General features: G+C 49.3%; 1 protein-coding gene and 1 non-coding gene across 16 annotated transcripts in view; one reads left to right on the forward strand and one right to left on the reverse strand.

Annotated features, from left to right (window-relative positions):
• SIPA1L3 (signal induced proliferation associated 1 like 3) overlaps positions 1-24,174 on the forward strand; it is a 237,901-nt gene that overhangs the window by 106,295 nt on the left and 107,432 nt on the right. The gene's annotated exons all lie outside the window — the stretch shown is intronic.
• On the reverse strand, positions 5,923-5,995 carry TRNAR-UCU (transfer RNA arginine (anticodon UCU)). Its single transcript has one exon. It is a non-coding gene; the product is annotated as a tRNA-Arg (tRNA).

Here is a 24,174-nt window from a genome sequence, read left to right on the forward strand (position 1 = left end):
TTTTTCATTGTTGCCAAAACTAGCATCACTGAAATCTTTAGATGCTAATGTGGCTTTTCCCAAATTGCACTTTGTTCATCAAGATAAAATAATATGAAAACTTTGAAACACAGCTCTTATTGCTGAGGGTCATTTTTCAGGGGGGAAATCTTGCTTTATATTTGGATAGGTCTTGTATTCAAACTAAATTAAGTAGGTTAAACACATACAGTTAGCTCAGTGGTATTTGATCTTCCTGCCATGAGCAGTAACTTCTTGGAAAGCCTGAGTTCTCTCACTTGCCCAGCTTAATCTCATTCATTCATTCATTCATTCAGTATTGATTAATTTCCTGTCAGCTACCCTAAGAACCAGTAAAGAGGACGGTAGTACAAAAGGCCCGTGTTGGAATCCCAGCCTTCCACTTCTACCTGTGCAAGTGTGGCCAAGGCACTTAACCTTCCCATGCCTCAGTTTCCCCATCTATAAACGAGAGATGATAACACTGCCTGCCTCGCAAAGTGGTTGTGGGGATTCAGGGGTTTCATACAGATCCACAATCCCAGGTGGAATGCTACCCCAACAGACAGATTATCATCACTGCAGAAATGTTGATGTGACAGATGCTTCCCTAGACCCTGCTGGGTATAAGCTCCCCATTGCTTTTCTAAAATCAAATCATCCAGAATCCCAGAACTCATTTGGCCTAAGAGGTTTGGAAAAGGCAGCTGTATATATAAAACACTTAGCAGGGCTTCCCTGGTGGCGCAGTGGTTGAGAGTCTGCCTGCCGATGCAGGGGACGCGGGTTCGTGCCCCGGTCCGGGAAGATCCCACATGCCACGGAGCGGCTGGGCCCGTGAGCCATGGCCGCTGAGCCTGCGCGTCCGGAGCCTGTGCTCCGCAACGGGAGAGGCCACAGCAGTGAGAGGCCCGCGTACCGCAAAAAACAAAACAAAACAAAACAAACACTTAGCATAGTGCCTGGCACGTAATAAGTTCTGTGTAAATGGTAACCATTTGTTATTGTTATTATTTAAAGTACCTGCCTCACCATCCTTAATCATCATCATGGAAATGCAGGTGCTAACCACAATGACATGCCATTACACACCCACCTCAGTAGGTGAAATAAAGACAACATGGGAGGAGATGAGGTCAGAGAGTTACACGTGAGGCCTTATAGGGACTGAGGCTTTTTCCTGAATGTATAGTGGGACAGTTCCGAGCAGTGGAGGGATATGTTCTGACTCAAGTTAGCAGAGTCCCTCTGGTTGTGTGTGGGACCAGGGGAGGGAGCCAGGAAATCAGGGAGGGAGCTCCTGCTACAGTTCATGGTCCAGGCTGGCGGGGGTGGGAGGTGAAGCAGGGCGAAGCGGGCAGATCCTAACCATGATTTGAAGCTGGAGCCAATACTAACTATGAATGGACTGAATGTGGGGTTGAGAGAAGGAGGATGGCACTGAGGTTTTGGCCTGAGCACCAGGTGATTAGTGAAGGCGTTGAGTTGAGAGCCAGCAGAGTGGAGATTTGCGAGGAGAAGGTGAAGATGGTGGGAGAATCAAGGATAGAGCTGATGGGAGTGGATTCAAGAGAAACACAGCTTTGCTTTTTTTTTTTTTTTTTAAAGAGCAGTTTTAAAAGGTGTACAGAAGATTGATCATGAAATACAGAGAGTTCCCACGAACTCCCTCTCTGCCCACTCTAAATAAAAGTTTCCCCTTTTATTTACATTCGTATTAGTGTGGTACATTGTTTTAAGAACTGATGGACCAATACTGGTACATCGTTGTTAACGAAAGTACATAGTTTACAGTTAGGGTTCATGCTTTGTGTTCTACATGCTATGGGTTTTGACGTGTGATATGTGTCCACTGTTACAGCATCATACAGGGTAGCTTCACAGCCCCGCCTATTTGTTTGCACCCTTCCACCCTCTGCCCCCCCTCCACACACACACACACAAAACCACTGATCTGTTTACTGCAGAACAACAGGACTTTGTATCCATCTCCCTGGCAGACACGAGCCTGTGAACGTGTCGTCAGTCATCGCCCCCCCCGCCCCGCCGTGTGTTTTGTTTGTTGCTGTGTCTCTAGTGCTTTGGCCACACCTGACACACAGTAGCTGCACAATAAAAATATGCTCAGTTAGTATCTTGTTGGATTGGGGAGGGATTAGAACCAGAAGGAGCCCTTGGAATCAGAGGCTATCGTGCCAGAGTGTGAGTGACAGTAGTGTGTTCCGTGGACCTGGGCTTCCCAGTGGGCTCCCCTCCACACACCGTGGGTATTAGGGGGAAGGAATAATTGAAAGTGTAACCCAGACATCCGTGTGCCCTCTCCCAAACTAACCATTTGCTGAGTGCCTGGCCCCGTGAACAGGACTGATACGGCTTCCCCATCTGTAAATTAGGATAATGAGAGTATTGACCTCATAGAGCTATTGTAAGGGGTCTGTGAGACAATGCTGTAAGGCACCTGTAGGTGTTCCATAAACGTGATGAGCTATTAGTCTGACTTCATGGCATTCCCCATCTACTGGGGGGAGATAGATATCAAATAATCACTCAAATAACCACGTAATTTAACTGGTAATTAAACTCTAAAAGAAAAGCCCAGAATGCCTTTGAAAGAGAGTAACAGGGCTGGAGGTGGGGTCTTATTCAAGGCTGGAGTGGGGTTGGGAGTGTCTGAGAAGAAGTGACCTGTAAGCCTAGACTTGAAGGATAAGTGGGAACTTGCCCAGGGGCAGGCTGGAGGCTGGTGTTTGGGGGCAGGAAGAAGAGCCTGTACAAAGGCCCTGAGATGTGCTGGAGGAACAGAGGCTGGTGTGGCCTGAGCAGAGGGATGGGGGAATAGATTAGCAGCCTGGGTCATACTGGGCCTGGCAAACCATCCATAATGATTTGTACCTCTTCCCATGGCCCCGAGACCCATGATGCTGGTTTGGTTTGCTTTAGCTTTTTAGCTCCTGTGTGCACTTTCAAGGCCTGGTGTCCTGACTCCCTCCTCCCCCAGAACAGTTTGTACCAACTGCTGCAAGCCAGGGTCAGGGTCAGAGACTCCAGCCCTCCCCTGTCACCTTGAAGTGCTGTGCTGCCTTCTGGCCCTCAGTCTGCAGTCTGCATAAGGAGAAGGTGCCCTGGTTCCAGACTCATCAATCCTTAGGAAAGAAGCAGCTTGCTGATCCATCCCGGCCACTGGGAGGCCCGCAAAACAGGTCACTGCAGCATCGCCTCTTCCTCAGGAAGGCTCGGGGCCTCGCTGATTCATAATCCCATCCTCTCAGAGGAGGGACCCCAGCCTGCCCCCCTCAAAGATGGCCTTGTTTCCTCCTGGGCCTGGAGCTGCCAATAGCTCCACCCCCACCCATTTCCCTATTTCTTTTGTAAGATGCCAACCAATATGCTTCTGTCAGTTCCCTCTTGTGGGCCAGGCCCTGGAGAGAGGTGGGACAGGGTGGAGAGGAGAGTTTCCAGGTTACCTTTGTCTCCTCAGCTCTGCACAGGAAATGGCTATTTTGTGGGCCAAGAGTTTGGGGAGGCCCTGTGCCCCAGCCCCTCAGCAAGGGCTCAGATGAGTCCTCCAGCCTGGGAATGGTGTCAGATTCCCAGGGTATATGGAGAGGCCCAGGTACCCTGAGCAGTTCCTCTGATCCTGTCCTGGCATCTCCTCTGCTGGAGTGGCCTCTGCCAGTTGCTGGGTAAGTGGAGGGCCTTGCTGTCCCTTCTTCTGTCGTGTCCATGGCCGCCCATTCCCGGAGCTCCCAGAGCGGGGCTCTGACCCTTGCGGGGCGGGGGTGGGGGGTCTTCCTTCTGAGCACTTGAGTGCATCCTGTCTCGGGAAACCCACAAAACTTTTAAGTGTGGCTTCTCAGCAATGCGGTAGTTCAGAGGCTCTTATAGAGACTTTTAAACTGATGGAGTCCACATCCAGACCCGAGTGGCTGGCCCCGTGGCACTCAGGATCTTGTTCAGTCCTCCCAACAACCCTAGGAGGTGGGTATTCAGAGGAACCAGATGAGGAAACCAGGGCACAGATAGGTCAGGTCACTTGCCCAAGCCCCACAGCTGGGAAGTGGTGGAGTCAGGATTTGAACCCAGGCTGTGTGGCTTCATAATCACTGTGCTGTGCCGCCTGCCTGCCCACTCTCCTTATCACATCACTGTTTAGTTTCTTCTTAGCACTTACTCAGTTTGTTGACTTGTGTTCTGCCTATCTACACCCTTTAGGGTGTAAGCTCCTATTTGATAATGTGAATTATGTGTCTTGTTTGGTGGTGTAAACCCAACATCTAGTACCTGGCACGCAGGAGCTGCTCAATAATATCTGTCGAATGAATGATCCAGAGTTGCCAGTGACAAGGATGTGGAGGAACTGGGTCTCTCATACTTTGCTGGTGGGAATGTCAAGTGGTACAGCCGCTCTGGAAAACAGATTGGCACTTTCTTAAAAACTAAGTGTGCAACTGTCATATGACCCAGCCATTGCACTTTTTTTTTTTTTTAATTCATCTATTTTTGGCTGCATTGGGTCTTCGTTGCTACACGCGGGCTTTCTCTAGTTGAGGTGAGAGGGGGCTACTCTTCGTTGTGGTGCGTGGGCTTCTCATTGTGGTGGCTTCTCGTTGCGGAGAACGGGCTTCAGTAGTTGTGGCACGTGGGCTCAGTAGTTGCGGCTTGCCGGCTCTAGAGCGCAGGCTCAGTAGTTGTGGTGCACAGGCTTAGTTGCTCTGAAGCATGTGGGATCTCCCCAGACCAGGGCTCGAACCTGTGTCCCCTGCATTGACAGGCAGACTCTCAACCACTGCACCACCAGGGAAGCCCCTATACAACCTTTTTAAATGGCCAGATCATACAAATGGAGAACATATTGGTGGTTGTCAGGGGTTAGGGATAGGGGGTTATGAAGGAGTGAGTGTGATTATAAAAGGTAACATGAGGGATCTATCTTTGTGATAATGAAACTGCTCATATCTTGGTTGTGATAGTGGATACATAGACATACACAGGTGATGAAGTGGTATAGAACAGAAGACAGACACACAAATGAATACAGGAAATCTGAATACAGTCTGTAGATTGTTTCAATGTCCATTTCCTGGTTATGATATTGTACTTCATTTTTGCAGAAAGTTACCATTTGCCAAACTGGGTAAAGTGTATATAGTATCTCTCTGTATCATATCTTACAAGTGTACGTGAGTTTACAATTACCTCAGTAAAAATGGATATTAAAAAAAGTTGCCAGTGAGATGGGAAGAGAGAGAAAGGGGGATCTGGATCTGTCTGCAGAGGTGAGGGAGATGGGCAGGGCAGGGCAGAGCATAGGGCCTGTAGGCCAAGGGAGGGGTTGAGGGTTTACCCTGAGGTCAGCCCCCGGAAGGGTTTCAGGCAGGAGAGGGACCTGGTCAGATCTGCATTTTTAAGTGATAACTGTGGCTGCCACACTGAGAGACTGGGGTCAGGGAAACTGGAGGACAGAGCCTACAGCAAGTGGGCCTGAATGCAGATGAAAGCGAACTGGCGAGAGAGCCTTGTAGGTCTTCAACAGACCAGTCTGTGAAGAAGAGGGTCAGGGATGACTCCTGGAACAAGGCGCTCAGTTAATGTGTGTGGTTGGCAGCCTCTACATCTTGTTTGGGGTGTGAGTTACACAGGTGTAGACATGTGTCAAAATTCATCAGACAGGTACATGTTACTGTACGTAATTATACTTTATTAGATAGATACCATGAGATCATAATGATAATAAAATAGCTCACATTTCTTAAAGCTTTTACTCTGTGCCAGGCTCCATGCTAAGCACTTTGCACGTGTTAGTTCATTTTATCCGTACAACAGTTCTGTGAGATGGGTACTTCTGTTCTTATTTTATTTTATTTTTTATATTTTTATTAAAATTTTTTTTTCTTTTTGGCCGCACTGCACGGCATGCAGAACTTCCCCAACCAGGGATCGAACTTGTGCCCCCTGCAGTAGAAGTGCAGAGTCTTAACCACTGGACCACCAGGGAAGTCCCTGTTCTTGATTTATAGATGAGGCAGCTCAAATGAAATCACTTGTCAAGGGTCACAATGGCAGAGAGGCCATTGGCACCAGGGCAGGCCAGCTCCAGAGGGCAGGTCTCCTTGACTCCCCTTTCATCTCATTTGGGTCTTTCCCTTGATTCCGATGCAGCTGGTGGGGTCTCCTCGCTGAAGTCCTCAGGCCGTGTGCCATGTCAGAGAGTCCAGCTGTGCTCAGATATCAGGGTACCTACATCCAGATGTTCAGCCTTTGATTCAGGAACAGAGTCGCTGCAGGAGAGCCAGGCTGGGCTTCTTGTCCTGTCTCTCATCCTCAGCTCCAGCCAGCTGGGGATTAACCCCCTGCCGTTTTCAGGAGAAATAGAACATAGGAAACTGGCTGCAACTGGGTTCTTGTGAAGAATGAAGGAAACGAAGTAACCCACTGCTGAAGGTTTCCGGACCCCTTGTGTGCCAGGGACAGCGCCACTGCCTGTTTCTGTGGCATCGCATGTGTGGTGCTGACCCAACAGGCAGGGGACATGCACCTGGAGACTTGTAAATGTTCTCTGTACGCTGGGATTCAGCATCCCTTCCCGTTGGTGTCTCAGATGCCCCATTTCCCTCTTGCAGGGATTTTCCTCGTTTAACAGTCGAAAAATGGCTGCCTAGTTTGTGGTTCTCGGTTAGGATGCTTTTAGTTGCAAGTAACAAAAACACTGACATCATCTGGCCAACGGTAAAGACATTTAATATGTCTTGGGAGTCTAGAAGTGAGTGGGCGGCAGGCGAGGTAGGGTCAGCAGCTCAAATGTCTGCCATCAAGGTTCTCAGTGTTAGCTTCATCCTAGAGCTTTCTCTCTCTCTTGCTCTCGCTCTCTCTCGCTCTCTCGCTCGCTCTCTCTCTCTCTCTCTCTCTTTCTCTCTCTCTCTCTCTCTCTATATATATATGTGTGCCTCTTGGCCCCAAGATGGCTGCCAGTGACAGGGCCACCTGCTTTCTTGTCCACAGACATCAGGAGAGAGAGAAAAAAAAAAACAGCCCAGTCCCTCATGGGTTATAAATACTTCCCTTTAGTCTAGGATTGGTCCAGCTGAGGTCATGTGTTCTCCTTACCAGGCCAGTCAACTCCGCAGAGGAATGCCATGTCCTGATTGCCTTTGACCAGTTGGGGTCCATCTTCCAGGGGAGGAGGGGAGTGGGTATTGAGTAGACAACCAGATGCCTGCCACAGCTGAGAAAGGCCTCCAGACTCGGTCCCTGACCGAGGCAAAGTTAACAAATTGTGTCAGGCCCAACAGACCGTGGCATTTGAGAGCAAAGATTTTCTTTTGAAGAAGTGTAGTGATTTGTGTCCAGTTTCTGCCTTCTGCCTCTTCTTCCGTCCTCACGTAACCCCAGAAATTGGAGGGCAAGTCAAGTCCTGCTCCCACAGACTACTTGTCTGTTGGTGGAAACGATGTGTGTGTTGCCTCCCGTGTCACTGGGTAAACTTTTGTTGTTATTTTTTCCTTCTTCATCCTCTAGCCCTCCTTCCATCCCCTCCCCCACTCTGGGGTGATTGTGGTGGGTCTGTAGCTAGGTACATATCCTTGCAAAATATATATTGAGGTTTGAGGAAAGCATCTGCTTCAAGAAATGGTTTTGGGCTCCATATCTAATTCTTTCTTTTTCTTCCGGTTTTCACCAAATGCCGTGTTTTTGAGATCTCGTTGCTCTGTGGGCTCCAGTGCTTTACGTCTGCCTGCTGAACAGTCATATGTGACGTGCATCCACCACCCTCACATTTCTAGTCCCCTGGTGTTCAAGTCACCCCCAGCTCCACACCACCACGGCCAGTACTTCAGTGAGCACCCACATACCTGTGTCCTTCTGAACCCCTGGGGTTTATGTCCAGGGGTCCCATTGTGGCTGGAGACAGGCATTCTCTCTTCCCCCAGGGATAGCCAGGGTTGCTCTCCGTGCTGCTGCTCTGGCCCACGCTCTCCCCGGCGGGCAGGAGGGTCCAGCCTTCCCACTGGCTCCTCACCACTTGCTGTCATCATCCTGCTTCCTAATCTGCATCACCCCAATAAAGTGGGGTCTCGGGTTTTAATGCTCTGATTACTAGTCTGGCTGAATGCATCTTCGTGCCTCTTCCTGCACCTCTTACCCTGAGTCAGGCTTCCCTTTCTGTGAGTGGCCCCTTCAGAGCTGAGGCGAGGCAGGAGGGCATGGTCATGAGGGGCAAATTCTGGAGCCAGATGGCCTAGGTTCGAATCCTGACCCTGCCATTTAACCCAACGAGTGAATTAACCTCTCTGAGCCTCAGAATTTCCTTAAATAGAAAACAGGAATGGTAATAGGATCTATATCCTAAAATATTTTGAGGACTTAACAAGATAATATATATAAAGCACTTAGGACAGGGACGTCCCTGGTGGCGCAGTGGTTAAGAATCCGCCTGCCAGTGCAGGGGACACGGGTTCGATCCCTGGTCCAGGAAGATCCCACATGCCGCCGAGCAACTAAGCCCACGTGCTGCAACTACCGAGCCCACCTGCCACAACTCCTGAAGCCCACGTGCCTAGAGGCCATGCTCTGCAACAAGAGAAGCCACTGCAGTGAGAAGCCTGCGCAACGCAACGAAGAATCGTCCCCGCTCGCCGCAACTAGAGAAAGCCCACGTGCAGCAACGGAGACCCAATGCAGCCAAAAAGTTTTAAAAAAGCACTTAGGACAGTATCTAGCATACATATGATATGAAATTATCAGCAATTATTATTATCACTATCATCATCATTATTGGGTGTTTAAACATTTCTAGGGAATTCTCTGGCAGCGCAGTGGTTAGGACACGGGCTTTCACTGCCATGGATCCAGGTTCTATCCCTAGTCAGGGAGCTAAGATCCCACAAGCTGCACGGTGCAGCCAAAAAAAAAAAAGGTTTCTAAAGATTCAAATATTTTATCCTCTCTTCTTCTCATTCACATCAGAATGTCTGCCTGTGCAGGCACTTCTGGCTTCTCTGTGGTGGCTCCCTAGGAACCATGAGAGACAGTGAAACTTGTAAAAGACAAATCAGGTCTAGATATACTCCTTTCTCCCACATTTGAGTTGGGTGGTATATGTTCATTTCCATGTAACTCGTTTTTAATTTTTAGAACTATGATATATTTTAAGAAATTATAAAGCATTATAAAAGCCTATGAAGTAAAAATCCGAAGTCTCACTCCTCCTTTCCCTGTACCCCACCCCCAGTCTCACTTTCTGGAGGTAAAACAACCATGGTAAAGGGTTTGCTGTGTCAGCCATGTTGTTAAGGGTATGGGCTCTGGAGCCCTGCCGGCCTGGGCTCAAATCCTGGTTCCAGCACCGACTGGCTGTGTGACCTAGTTATATTAGTTTGCTATTGCTGCCATAACAAAAAAAACACAGACTGGGTGGTTTAAACAACAGTGTTTTTTTCCAGTTCTGGAGGCTAGAAGTCCAGGATCAAGGTGCCAGCAGAGTTGGTTTCCTCCAAGGCCTCTCTCCTCGGCTTGCTGGTGGCCGCCCTGTTGCTGTCTCTCCACATGGTCGTGTCTCTGTGTGTGTAATTACCTCTTTGGCTTTATGTCCAAATACAGTCACATTCTGAGGTACTGGGGCTTAGGACTTCAACATGTATCTTTGACAATTCTGTGCCTCAGTTTCCTTATCTGTAAAATGGAGACAGTAATTGGATCTACCTTATAGGGTTTTCTGAACATAATATGTAACATACATACATATATATATATATACATACATACACACACACACACACACACACACACACACACACACATATAAAGTGCTGGTACACGGTAAATGCTAGATTCATATTTGTAGATATTATTATTATTACTATTTATCAGACTTTTTCCTCCAGAGGTCACATACTTTTATATATATGTATGTATGTATATATGTATGTGTGTATATATGTGATAATACTGTTTCTCCACGGCTTGGTTTGTCCCTTATCAATGTCTCTTGGGCATTTTACCATGTCAGCATGTTAGATGTGCCCTCATTCTTTTTAATGGCTTGCTGGGATTGTATTATATGGATTTATCAAAATGCATTGAATCAGTTCTTTAGTGAGGGACTTTCAGGTTGCCTTCATTTTGTTCTGTCTCAAGCAGTGGGGGGGCCTTGTCCAGGCAGCTTTGGGTTCTTGGGCCAGCATTTCTCTTGGTTTTGGAATCACTGGATCCACAGACGTGCATGGTTTTAATCTAATTGACAAATTACCTTCAAAAAAGGTTCTGCCAGTTTGTACGCCCAAAAACAGAATAGGGACCGGTTTTCCCTTACGTGTTGGGTTTTTGTTTTTTTTTTTAATAACTTTATTTTATTTATTTTTGGCTGCGTTGGGTCTTCGTTGCTGTGCGCGGGTTTTCTCTAGTTGCGGCGAGTGGGGGCTACTCTTCATTGCGGTGGGCGGGCTTCTCATTGCAGTGTCTTCTCTTGTTGCGGAGCACGGGCTCTAGGTGCGCGGGCTTCAGTAGTTGTGGCATACGAGCTCCGTAGTTGTCGCTCACGGGCTCTAGAGCACAGGCTCAGTAGTTGTGGCGCATGGGCTTAGTTGCTCCCCGGCATGTGAGATCTTCCCGGGCCAGGGCTCGAACCTGTGTCCCCTGCATTGGCAGGTGGATTCTTAACCACTACACCTCCAGGGAAGCCCGTACGTGTTGGTTTTGATTAATGGAAAATTTCAAACATATACAGCGGTAGTAAGAAGAGTGTACAAGAGCCTGTCTCCAAATCCCACAGTTTTCCTCACACAGTCAATCTTGCTTCATCCATCCCCCGTCTCTGGATTATTTTGAAGCAAATCTCAAACATTGTATCATTTCATTTGGGGCATTTTAAACTCCACATCCTGAACGCGCCTGTACATTATGGAAGAGAGGCGTTTCCATAAGATAATCCTTGCTTTGCGTGGTGCTTTTCACTTTCCAAGTGTATCGTCTCCTTTCATTATCAGGTGCTCCTAAAATGTAGTCAAGGCAGGTGTATCTGTCAGGAAAACAAAATCCACTCTAGGTGTTTCAGGCAGAGGGAATTCAACATAGAGAATTTGGTTAAATTAGTGATGGAGGAGCAGAGAAGCCGAACAGGGGCAGAGGGGCAAGCAACCAGAGCTGGAGGGATGCAAGAGGGAGGGGTTATTACCAGCTCCCAGGGCTTTGAGGGGAGTGGGGAGGCACGTCCTACCCGAGATGCTGTCCAAGGTGGAGGGACAAGAGGGAGAACCATCCTGGCTTCTCGCCTCCTCCACCATCCAGGTTTCTGCCATTGACGCCCATTGGTGGAACCTAGCCAGAATTCTGGGAAGTGTAGTTCCCTGTGATCCGGAGCAGGTCAGGCAATGGGTCAATCAGGGAAGTTTATCCCATTTTATTCATTTATTTATTTATTGACCGCGCCGTGTGGCATGCGGGATCTTAGTTTCCCGACCAGGGATCGAACCTGAGTCCCCTGGAGTGGTAGCGTGGAGTCGTACCCACTGGACGACCAGGGAAGTCCCTGACCCCATTTTATAGACGAGAAAGCCAGAGGTCTAAATGACCTGGTCAGGGGCACGTCGCTTAGGGATAAGCACCATCTCAGACACTGTGGTCCCTTGGTTGCTAGGGAAGGCTGCGGCAGCTCTGTGGTCACTGCTGCCTGGGACAGGCCTCCCTTGGGAGGCTCCAGGCTGTTTGCCCATGGTTACGCGTTCTTCCTTTGCTGGAGGAATCCTCTCCAAGCTTCCCAGTCCCACGCTCAGAGCAGACACTTGCTTTTGTTCCGGGTCAGAGGATCGTGTGCCTGACATAAGGAAGGCCCTCCTGAGGACACTCTGTGCCCACAAGCAGAGCGGCTCCTCTTGATGGGAGAGTTATGGATGGTGTAGTGTTCTCAGGGAGCCCCTGCGTGAGGTGCCTGTGTCCTGGGCCAGGAGAGAGGCCAGAGGAGTGTCACACCACTGAGCAACGCCAGCGGACATTTAGCGGGCAGCTGCACACCCAGCTGGGCACTGGGCTTGTGGGAGAGGCAGGGTGTGCTGTGCGCCCTCCTGGAGCTGATGGTTCCCTGGAGGTGGGGAGCCTTGGGGGGGAGGGGTCGTGCCAGATCTGCAGACAAGGAAGTTAAACAGCAATGTGAGGGTTAAATACAAGTGTAGAAGGTCAGTCACACAAGAGAGCCCCCACTCAGAAATGATGAGGATCGCCAACATCCACTGGGCCCTTCTTATAAAGCGGGCCTGGTTTCAAGTACGTGACACTTCACATGGATTAACTTACTTAATTCGCATAATAATCCTATGAAGGAGGTATTACTAGTAGCCCCGTCTTAGGAGAAAGGCAGAGGATTAAGTAACTTGCCCAAGGTCACACATCTAGGAAGTGGTGTACCAGGAGTCCATATACCAGTAGTGGTAATAGCAGCTAACACTTCTTGGTGGTGACCTGTGCCAGGCACTGCCCTCAGAGCTTTATATATTAACTTGCTTAATCTTCACGTCAACCCCGTGAGAGAAGTACTTTTGTTATTTCCATTATACAGATGAGATAATTGAGGCACAAAGAGGTTAAGTGACTTGCCCAAGGTCACATGGCAGAGCTGGGATTCAAACCCAGGCAGCCTGAGTTCACAGTCCGTGCTCTTAACTGCCACACTGCACTACGTCAAAAATAAGAATTAACGTTTGCTTGTAGGAAGCTTTATACTGTACTTTTTCAGATTTTATCTCATTAGAGCAGAGACAGATCATGGTAGCCATTTGCCAGGCAAGGAAACTGAGAGGATAAAAGAGGCTGATAGAAGCTGCCATGCATCCCTGGCATCACACCACGTCCTGCGCTAAGTGCTCCACACGTATGGATACTGATGTTTCCTCCGGAAGCCTCACAGATGAGGAAACTAAAGCTCAGAGAGGTGAAGTGCCCTGTTTGGAGCTGGAAGGTAGTGTAGTTGGCAATCAGACCGTAGTGCCTGTGCTCCCAACACTGTATACGCTCTCCAGAGACATCATTGAGGATCATTCACCACATGTTGCCTGTGTGCCCGCTGTGCCAGGCACTGTGCTGGTGCTGAGACACAACAGTACACACCACTGGCACTGATCCCAGCCCTCAAGGAGCTCCCGTTCGAGTAATCAGATACAAGCAAGGCTGATGTTCACCAGCCGCCACCTGTTCTGATTGCCTGTTGCCTGTGCCATATGGGGTTCTAAATAGTTTATATCTCAACCTGGTATATAAGTAACACAGACTCAACTCACAGTGGCTTATTCAGCTAGAAAGTCCAGAGAAAAGGCAGTTCTGGGATTGGTTCCACAGCTGCACATTGTCAGGGCCCCAAGTGCGTGCTCCTGAAATCAGCTTGACCTTTCCTCATGGTTGCAAGGTGGTGGCTGGGGCTCCAGGTAACACAGCCATGAGGCAGAAAGCAGGGAGCCAGCTAGGACCATGGTACTGCTCTTTTATGAGGAAGGATTCGTACCTTCTATCAGACTTCTCAGCTGGAAAAGTGCGTGTCTGGTTTTCAGCCTCAATATTGGCAGGTTAGCAAAGAAGAAGGGGGTTGGAATGCGGGGAGACCGGTTGAGAGTGTTTGTTCTGGCTTAGGGGGAAAATAGTGAGCTTTGCCTTCCACTCAAGCCTGGCCCCAGGTGGCTCTCTTCATGCCGGGGACATTTGTACATTTATTCATACAAGGAGGGAAGAGAGCCTAGAGGTTAAGAGCATGGACTCTGGAGTCAGTCTTCAGGATTTGAACCCAGCTTTGCCATTAACCAACAGTGTGACCTTGGGCAAGTTACCTCACTCTATGCCTCAATTTCCTCATGTGTAAAGTAGGGTTGATAATAGTACCTCTCTCAAAGGATTGTTGCGCCGGGACTTCCCTGGTGGTCCAGTGGGTAAGACTCTGTGCTCCCAATGCAGGGGGCCCAGCTTCAATCCGTGGTCGGGGAGCTAGATCCCACATGCATACCGCAACTAAGAGTCCGCATGCCACAACTAAGACCTGGCGCAGCCAAAATGAATTAAATAAATAATTAATTAATTTTTATTAATTATTGGGATTGTTGTGCTGATCAATGAGCTTATACACATAAAGTGCTTAGAACAATGCCGGGCACATAATAGGCCCCATATAAACATTAGGCAGCATGATTATTCATTCTCCTGTTCATTAGATGGACTTGAGCATGTCCTCGAGGTGCCAGCACTCCTGGGAGAGTCGATACAGACCCCAAGACCACAGGAGCCGCTCTTGTGGGGGGGCTGATGCACGTACATACAGCACCCAACAGGCATGCCAGGCAGTCGGCCTTTCCAGACACCACATCAGGCAGCGGATGGGCCAGGCGGGGCCCCAGTAACTTTCCTGAGGGGCAGTGCCAGATGGGCTGGGGAAATCAGAGAAGGCCTCACCCAGGAGGCGGCTTGGGAACTGGCCTAAGGAAGAGGAAGGATTGGTGTACACAGCAGTTACTGCAAGCAGAATACAAGGCCAAGGCCAAGGCTGGGAGGTGAGGAGGCTGCTCCCGTTACAGAGCAGCTGGGAATTCGTGGGGAATGCTGTGGGTATTTGGCCTGTGAGTTATAGCTAGTTTGTGTAGAGAAATCATTTTTGTGTCCAAGTTTTAAAAAAGAATCCTCTAGAGATGATGAACCCTTTTGGTCACGAGGAGAGGTCTTTGGAAGAGGAGATCCACGTTATACCCCTGTGATGGTAATAATGGAACCAGTTATTGGGCACTAACTGGACACCATGCCCTGTGCTTTCCATTCATCCCTCATTGAACCCTCACAGCCTCCTGTGAAGCCAGTGGTGGCGTTCCCATTTTCCAGAAGAGTCACTCCATCTTGCCATGCATTCGGTCATTGCTCTTTTGGGGGGGGGCCGGGGTTTGAGCACCCGCCACCAGCCCAGCGCTGTTCTAGGTGGCAGAGAGCAAGCGGAGCGAAGGGAGTGCATGCTTCCAGTGAGGGGGAGATGGGCAAACAAACTACTAAATGGAGAAGTGAATTGAAGCCAAGTTTTCTCCAAAGCTAGTATTCTTCAGTAGGATTCAAGGAGCTACTATGAAGTGGTTAGGAATACAGGCTCACATTCCAGCCTCATCTCTTCCGGGCTCTATGTGACCTTGGGCTAGTGACACTCCCTCGCTCCCTCGCAGAGCTTCTATTTCCTTATCTGTAAAATGAGGATCTGGGTAGGACCTCTATCAGTCAAGATTGTACTCTGCTACAAGTAACAGAAAGCCAGGGAGCAGCGACATAAATAAGGCAACTAGTCTCTGTTGCACAAGAGAAGGAAAGGGAGTGTGGGTGGACCAGGGCAGAGCCACTGGCTGGGAGAATGGGCTCCGTCTGAATCCTTGTGCTGCCGTCCTCAATTCAGCCTCACAATTACAAGATGGCTGCCACACCTCCAGATATGGTATCCACGTTCCAGGAAGGAGAACGATGCAAAGGTTGTGCTTCTTTTTATTGGAAAGCAGTAGCTTTACCAGAAGGCCCCTTCGCCCATCCCCAGCAGACTTCGGCTTAACCTCTCGTTGGCCAGAATGGGACCCATATTTAGCCATAGCTGCAAGGGAACCTGCAAAAGCAAGCTTTTTGGATGGGCATCCTGCTGCTCCAAACAAATTCAGACTTGTCTCAAGGAAGAAGAGGAGAATGGGTTTGGATTTGACAACCAGCAGTGATGTCCATGCAGCCACGAGCATGAAGCATTCAGTGTCGTGCTTAACACGGGAGCAGGCCCGGGTAGAGGGTCACAGTATTCTCACACTGAAGGCCTGAGTTCTTGCTCTTGTTATCAAGAAGCACAACCACTTTGTGCCCAGTTTCCTCATCTGCCCCCTGGGAGTGATTCTCCTTGCCTTAGGGTCAGCTGAGCAGCACACTTGTGGAAGCCTGGCTGGGAAGGATTTTGAAATACATCCCACCTAGTAAGAGGACGGGGTCTGGCTTTTGTTTGGAAAACTGTCAGATTTCTTAAAGCTGAATCCAGCCCTACCAGGTGACTGTCAGCCCAAACACATTGCCCTGTAATGGCTCATTTGTTCATCTGTGTTCCCCTCTGGTCTGAGCAGTGTAGGTGTGAGAGCAGGAGGGGTGACCTGCATCTCTCTGACCTGTACCCACCTGGTACTCCGTTTAGGACTGAATGCCCTGGAGCTCCTCTTCATGTGAGGAAGCAACCAACTCGTCTCCAGTCTACCTGCTTCTTTATGTCAGCACCACCCCTGTTCTGGGCCAGTCCACTCCTGCGCTTCCCAGGGACGGCTACCCCAGCTCCCAGTGGGACTACACTCTGCTGCTCATCGGGTTAATCAGCTACGCGGCAGGCAGATCGGGTCACTGCCTCCTAAACCTGCAATGGAGGGCAACTCCAGACTCCTAAATACTCCAGGGTCTTTGCGCTTGCTGTTCATCTGTACCCTCACCTGCTACCACCCCTTTCCCTGCTCAACTTCGAATCCTTCAGGACTTAAACACCACTGCTTCTGAGAAGCCTTCCTTGACCATCCACACCCTGTTCCTGTCCTCTGTCAGTTTATCCTTTCTTTGCATCGTTTATGCTGACATGCGTATTTGGTAAGGGCACTTAATTTATATGCATCTCCCCCTCCAGCCATAGGGCAGAGAGGGGCTACCTCATTCGCTGCTTTATTACGTAGTCAGATTTCAGGAAACATTCATCTAATGAATGGAAATCAATTAAATGAATGAAAACTTACTGCTTTTTCCCCCTGATTTTGAAAACATGTTCATTAAAGGTAATTTGGGAAAATATAAGAAGGTATAAAGAACACGTTTTCAAAAATCACTGGTAGTCCCAGCACCAAAACGTAACCCCAGTGAACATTTCAGAGTTTTTTTCCAATCTTTTTTCTATGACTGCATCTGCGTATATATATTTTTTTAATGTCATAAGGATGTGCGGTAATTTATTTAACCATTCTGTTGTTGGACGTTGAAGTTGGACCTTTTCTTCCCCCCCTTTATAACCAATGCCATGAATTTCTTTGGGATCAATTTCCAGAAGCAGCACTGCTGGTTCAGAGGGTAAGAACATTTTTAAAAGCTGTTGCCAGATTGCCTCTAAAAGGTTTCCACCAACTGTGACCATTTAAAAAAAAAAAAAAAAGTTTGTTGTCCTGGAAGTGAGTTGCTGATTTCCTAGTGTCCTGGCTTCCTTTGAGCTCACAGAGAGCCCCCGCCCTAGTCTCCTAAGGGCCCGGTGCCCACTTCCAGCCTGTCTTCCTCTGCATTGGCCTTGGTCTGAGTACCCATCCTGCGTGCAGTCCTGGGGCAGGATGTTTGATCACAGTGTTGTTCAGAGCTGCAGGCCCTCCCCAACTGTCAGCCAGTCCATGGGCCCGAGAGGAGGCTGGGTACCCAGTCTAGGGTCAGGAGCCCTTCTAGTGCTCAGTGGTATCACTGCAGGGGCAGGGCTGGCATGCATGCTCCTTACGGCAGCCTGGCCCCATAGCCTTATGCCCTGGAAGCCCTCCTGTATTTCTCAGGTGGGCACCAGTCCCTCCCACTCTGTCCCCTGCTGTCACTTGGTGAGTTGTCCAGAAACTGCTGCTATGAGATAACCCTGCCCTCCCTGCCTGCCCCCTGCCCCCACCTCGGGGCTAGGAGGAAGTACACGTTCCCCCAGCCTGCCCAGGTTGTTTGTGTACATATAGGCGATGTGGCCCTGCAGGTTCTGGGAAGTGGAAACCTTTTATAGCAGAGAAAGTGAGCCAGGAGAGTGAGAGTGACTGGGGTGGCTGTGTGTGTGTGTGTGTGTGTGTGTGTGTGTGTGTGTGTGTGTGTCTGTTTGTATGCACTGCACACAAAGGCATGAAACTGATTCTCAGGTCTTCAAAGTGGGTCTGCAAAGATCAAACAACTGAAACTTTTAAATATGTTTACCTGTTTTTAAAAATTACATATATAATACAAGAGTACGATCTCACTTTAAAAACGAATTCATACAATGCAAAAGACGTTTAAAAACTTTGTTACTGGGAAATGTAACACATGCACAGGGAAGTACATCAGATGTAAATATACAGTTTAGCAAATAATTACAAGGCAAGCATTCCTGTAACCCCCAGATCAAGAAGAGAATCTTGCCAGAACCCGCAGAAGCCACTCCCTCCCCCAGAAGCCACTACTCTCAGGACTTGCGTTCGCCATTTCTTGCTTTCGAAGTTGGGTCACCTGTGTGAACAACCCTGCGTAACATGGTTCCATTTTGCCTGTTTTTGAACTTTATAGAAGTGGAATCATAACCCATATTACGTTCCGTGTCTGGCTTTGTTTTTTGCTCAGGATCATGTCTGGGAGCTGCCTCCTGGTTTTGATATCAGTGCATTTCTGGTATTAAAGCTCGTTTTCATTGATGTACAGACAAGCCTTACGAATTCTCATGTTTGTGCATTTTGTTTGATGAGTATTAGAAAAAAATAATGACTCCAACACTGATATTATTAAGGCTTTAATAAACGAGTTGGTTGAAAGGACCATCTTAAGTAAATAATAGTACAGGTGGTCTGTTAAGTAAATAATAGTACAGGTGGTCTGCGATTGTGTCAGTGGAGGTATGTGACTTCGGGAAGTTTGGGAGCTTCAGGGTCTAGGACAGGATGATCACATGTACACACACGCCACTCCCCTCCCTGGGGTAACTGCTTACAGCTGGAGCTCAGCCTTTCAGATTTTAGCTCTGTGTTGACCTAGGTGGCTATATAGATATAAAATAGGTAGCTGGGGATTTTTTTTTAATACTAATTTTTTTTTTTTTTGGTAAGAGGGTGTGCCATTCTTCTAAATTACTTCTTGGGATTTCTGAGTTTGTTCTCTGATTAAAGCAGCCAGTTTCCTTATAAGATTGTATACTTCAGGAGGGGGGTGAGACTGGATATATATACATATATATGGTCTTGGCCTGCAGATGTTGGGAACTTGGAATCTGGAAGGGAGTTAACAGAGGGACCAGGCAGAGGCTGCCAGCCTGGAGCACATGACCAGTGGTGAGTTAACATGGGATTGTGACTCGGGCCTGAGATGTGCACGGCTGTGGTGTGGCCATCTGTGCGTGCACATGTGTGAGAGAGACACACAGAGGAACAAGGGCAGGGACATGGAGAGACGGGAACAGGGACACAGAGGTAGAGGAGAGACACAGAAGCATGGGACCAGTTGGCTGGCTAACTTGCTGGGTGGCTGGTTGGTTAGTCGGCTGTCTGGCTTGGTGGCTGACTGGGTGTCTGGTTGGTTTTGGTTTTGGGGTGTTTTTTTTTTTATGGACTCAGGAAATCCAGGACTCCCTGGACTGTGGAGGGCTTCCCCTGATCTCGGCGCTGCTGTGAACCTAGGGATAGAGAGATTAACAGTGGCTGCAGGCATTTGGGTGTCTGATCGCCCCTCCCGCCATGAAGGTACTTTGAGTGCAGCTGCTTTGTCTTCATTATTATTGTGTTCTGTTTTGTCTTGTTTTGTATTTTTCTTTAATCCTGGATGAGGATGTACGAGTGCTTATTATGTGCCATTACTGTGGGGAGTGGGGCCTTACGGGAACATCTTGGGCTCCTCCAGCAGTCCAGTGAGGTGGCACTGTTATCCTCTCTGGTCTGCATTGGGGCCAGGATTTAATCCCAGGAGATCTGACTCCAGAGCAGAAGCCTAACTTCTGCCATAAAATTACCCAGGGACAGAGGGCAGGCACTTATCAAAGACCCACCATGTTCATGGCTCTATCCCTGCTTTTTAGAGATGACAGTAGTTACGATGGCCTTAGAGTCACCCACCTGGGTTCGAGCCCCACCTCTGCCTTTTCCCTCACTGGGTGATCTCAAACAGGTAACTTGCCGCTCTGAGCCTCAGTGTTCCTTTCTGCAGTGTGGGGCAGAATGGTAGAGCCTTCCCCCTGGGAGGCCGCATGGGTTGAGTTAGGGCCAGGTGTGAGGCCAGTGCTTCTTAGCGGGGCTGCCGTTGTTAAGTGTAGCTGAGGGAACTGGACCATGGGAGCAGGCCTCCAGCCTGGGCTCCTGGCTCCGTAAGTGCCAGATTTTGCTCTCACTTTTGACAACTTGGACTCCTGTCCGTGAGTGGTCTCAGGACAGACTCTGGAGTGAGTCAGAGTTCAGAGTTCTGAGACCCAGGTTCAGACCCCTGCTCCTCTGACCTTGGGCAAGTAATGTCCCCTCTCAGAACCTTGCTTTCCCCATTCTGAAATGGAGGTGATGAGAACACTGCCTCCACTGGTCACTAGGAAACTTGAATTCAGTGTTTTGTGGCACGGACTCTGCAGGGGGGCCTGGCACTCTGGATGGGGGAGGGGGGCAGTTAGGATGGTTACTGTTGGCAGCTGGGTGCCACCCAGGATAACAAGGCCCAGCTATGTGTGTCCCCCTCACCCCCCTCCCCTCCCACCACGGGGAGCCTTCCTGGCCGCGGTGTCCCTGGTGGGCTCCACTGCTCCCCGCCCCTCACCCCAGAGTCGTCCTCAGGTGAGGACAGGCAGAGCCCGAGACACCTCCAGCCTGGCCCCCCAAGAGCAGGATGGAAAGAACAGGGCTTTAACAGATGTTCTTTGCCAAGGATTCCCTGGCTCTGTTTAATCAAGACTGTCAAATATTGATTTAATCTCTAGACCCAACAGATGTGATCTTAGCAGGTTTCAGTGGCAATTAGCTGGGATTAGTTAGCAAGTCAGGCTCCAAGCTGACAAGACAACCATCTTCTAAAGGAAGTTTGGCCTGGCCACAGGAGTGAGCCCTGCGGGGGAACGTACTGCATATTTAACCACCAGTCCGACCTGGGCAGCAGCAGCCACGAGAGCAGCCTCAGAAGTGGGGTCCTGGAAGCCTCTGTGGGCCCAGCGTTGCCCCACACAGTGATAGCGGGAACACTCGGGGTTTCGAGGCAGCAGCCGTAGACCAAAAAGCTTCAATATCAAAATAAACGGCACGGCCATACCAGTGCATGTGGCTTGACATTGGGCCTGGCTAGAGCCAGGAGATCCCTCGAGGAATGTCCAGCTCCCTGGAGCAGGGGTTGTGCCCCTGATTAAGTCTTCCCAGGAGGGGCTCCCCTGACCTCAGAGGCCCGTAGCCCAGCTCTGTCACTGTATCCCCACTCCACGAGCATGGCTGCAGCTCCTGGGTGGGCCTGGTGCATGTGCCTGTACTTCAGGAAGCATCCTTTTTTTTTTTTTTTTTTTTTTTTTGTGGTACGCGGGCCTCTCACTGTTGTGGTCTCTCCCGTTGCGGAGCAGAGGCTCCAGACGCACAGACTCAGCGGCCATGGCTCACGGCCCCAGCCGCTCCGCGGCACGTGGGATCTTCCCGGACTGGGGCACGAACCCGTGTCCCCTGCATCGGCAGGCGGACTCTCAACCACTGCGCCACCAGGGAAGCCCAGAAGTAACCACTTTTAATGGTTTGGTGGATGTCTTCCTAGACCCTTTCTTGTACGTTTTATAGAATTTACGTATATACACGCTCACACTAACAAAATCTGTCCCCCTCTCATTTAAACCAAATGGGGTCATGCTACACAAACTATTCCACAACTTGCTGCTTTTCCTTCCCAAGTGGCAGCATAGAGTAAAAGAGTATAAGGTAGGAAGCTGGATAGCCTCGGTTCAAATCCCAGTGCTACTGGATTCTAGCTGAGTGACCTTGGGCAAGTTACTCAGCCTCTCTGGACTGAGTTGCATTGGCTTTAAATGAGCATGGTCCCTCAGGCTTGTCACGAAGATTAAATGGGTGAATGTGTGTAAGCATTTCACCTGGTGCACAGTAAGCACTCGGTAAGTATGAGCCATGCTCATTCCCTTCAGGCCGTGTGGACAGTCTGCATGCACGACACCACATGGTGCTACCTCACTGTTTGTCACAGCTGCGGCACCTTCCCTGGAATAGAGGCACCCAGTTCACTTAACCCATCCTCTGCTCGTGGGCATTGGGGCTGTTCCCAGCGCTTCCATATTACAGCAGTGCGGCAGTGTGAGCGCCCCTGCGGTTGAACCACCTTGAGTCTGTCTTTCAAGGTGCGAGAAAGACTGGGGTGAATATCCGAGGAAGAGATTCCTAGAAGGGGAATTGCTGGATACAAATAAAAACAATATGCACACCTACATTTTCAATGCATAATTCCAGTTCATTCTTCCTATTTCCCCAAGGGGAAAAAACCGATACCGATTTAACTCTGACTTGTGTGGGACCCTCACCTGTTTTGAGCGTAATAGCTGTACATGGCTGCCCTTGCCCCTGTGGGGACTGCCCTTGACTCCTAGGTAGGAATGTGGAGCCCTCCTGGATGCCTGGGAAAGTTTAAATTAGAAACACCCATCCGCTGGGCTCTGACATTAAATATGAAAGTGCAGGTTCTCACAGCGTGATACTGTGATATAATGAGAAAAATATTTTGGTCTTCATTCAGGTTCCTGGCACAAGAGCTTCTAAAACCCTTGGAATTTCCTGAGAGATATGGGTGATACCATCTTTTGTTATTCAAAATAAGCTCCTTTGAACCGTACCTGAGTTTATGCTAAAGAGGTGACTCTTGGTGGAACCCTGAATATCTTCAGGATGGGGCTGGTTGCCAGAGGAACCAGCCCTGTGATTAGAGGCTTGGGACTTTCAGCCCCACCCTCCTGACCTCTGGGAAGGGAGAGGGGCTGCAGATTAAATCACCAATAGCCAGTGATTTAATCCATCAGGCCTTCATAACAGAACCTCCATGAAGCCCTAAACAACACGGTTCAGAGAGCTTCTAGGTTGGTGAACGCATGCACATGCTGGGAGGGCAGCACACCCCAAACTCCACAGGAACAGAAGCTTCTGCACTCAGGACCCTTCTAGACCTCATCCTGTGTATCTCTTCATCTGACTGTTCATCTGTATCCTTTATAATAAACCAGGAGTAGTAAGTAGTGTTTCCTGAGTTATGTGAGCTGTTATAGCTAATTATTGAACTTGAGGAGGGGGTCGTGGGAACCTCTGATTTGTAGCCAAGTCAGACAGAAGTGTGGGTAACCTAGGGACCCACTGCTTGCAGTTGGGGTCTGAAGTGGGGACGGTCTTATGGGACTGAGCCCTTTACCTATGGGGTTTGTGCTCACGCTGGGTAGTTAGTGTCAGGATTGAGTTAAATTGTGGGACACCCAGCCCTACGAGAATTGCTTGGTATGGAAAACCCACACATTGGGTGTCAGGGTTGTTGAGCATACGAAACATATCACAGTAGTATATGGCCACGGTCAAGGCCCTGCTCATTGTTCTTTGGGCTGATGGAGCAGTCTCTGCCATGATACTTTCTAATGAGATTTCTGAGATTTCCATCCACCTTGTTTCCTGGGGGAGCTCTAAAGTGGTCCTGTGTATGCTCAGGTTTCCAATAAAGTGGGGAAAGATATAGCGGGGAGGAAACAGATTCTTAATCTGAAATCTGCTGAGGTGTTGCTGACATTCCAGAGCTTTGTCCTTATGAATTGATTTCAAAGATACTTGCGTCATTCATGTATTCACACAACACACCCATTGGACCTGCTGTATCTTTTATTTAGAGCATAGGTGTGGGAGCCAGACTGTCGAGGTTTGAATCCCAGCTGTGTGACTTGGCCAGGTTACCCTTGCCTCATCTGTAACACAGGCATGCTAGGGTCCCTACTTAATAGGGACACACAAGTTAATACACCCCACGAGGGTAGCCCCGTACCTGGCCCATCAGGAGAACTCATAAGTATTGGCCTTATTGTTATAAGCATCACCACCATATCGTTCCTCTCCTCTACCCGACCCATGTGGCGAGAACAAACATTAGACCTCAGTCCACGACAGACTTGGAGCTGTTCAAGGTCTAAGGAGAGCAAAAGATACTCAGAGGCTTAAAAATGCTGTGGGCTAACTCTCGTAGTCGAGAGTGTGTGCAGTCCAGAGCCCTGGGAGCTCAGGGAGGGGAGGACAAAGGTGATTCTGCCTGGGGTGTGGAGGGGCTGGCGGGAGGCGTGCTGGCCAGCAGCACCAGGGGCGAGGGGCGTGGACAAGGCTCCCTGGAGCGGCAGTCCCCTGAAATACCTCCTGCAGTGGTCACAGTGCCCTTCAGACCAGTAATTGTCACCAAAGGTGACCCTCTCAGCCTGTGAACCACCTGGTCCTCCCCAGACCACAC

This window comes from Orcinus orca, chromosome 20 (assembly GCF_937001465.1).
Source record: "Orcinus orca chromosome 20, mOrcOrc1.1, whole genome shotgun sequence".
NCBI lineage: Eukaryota > Metazoa > Chordata > Mammalia > Artiodactyla > Delphinidae > Orcinus > Orcinus orca.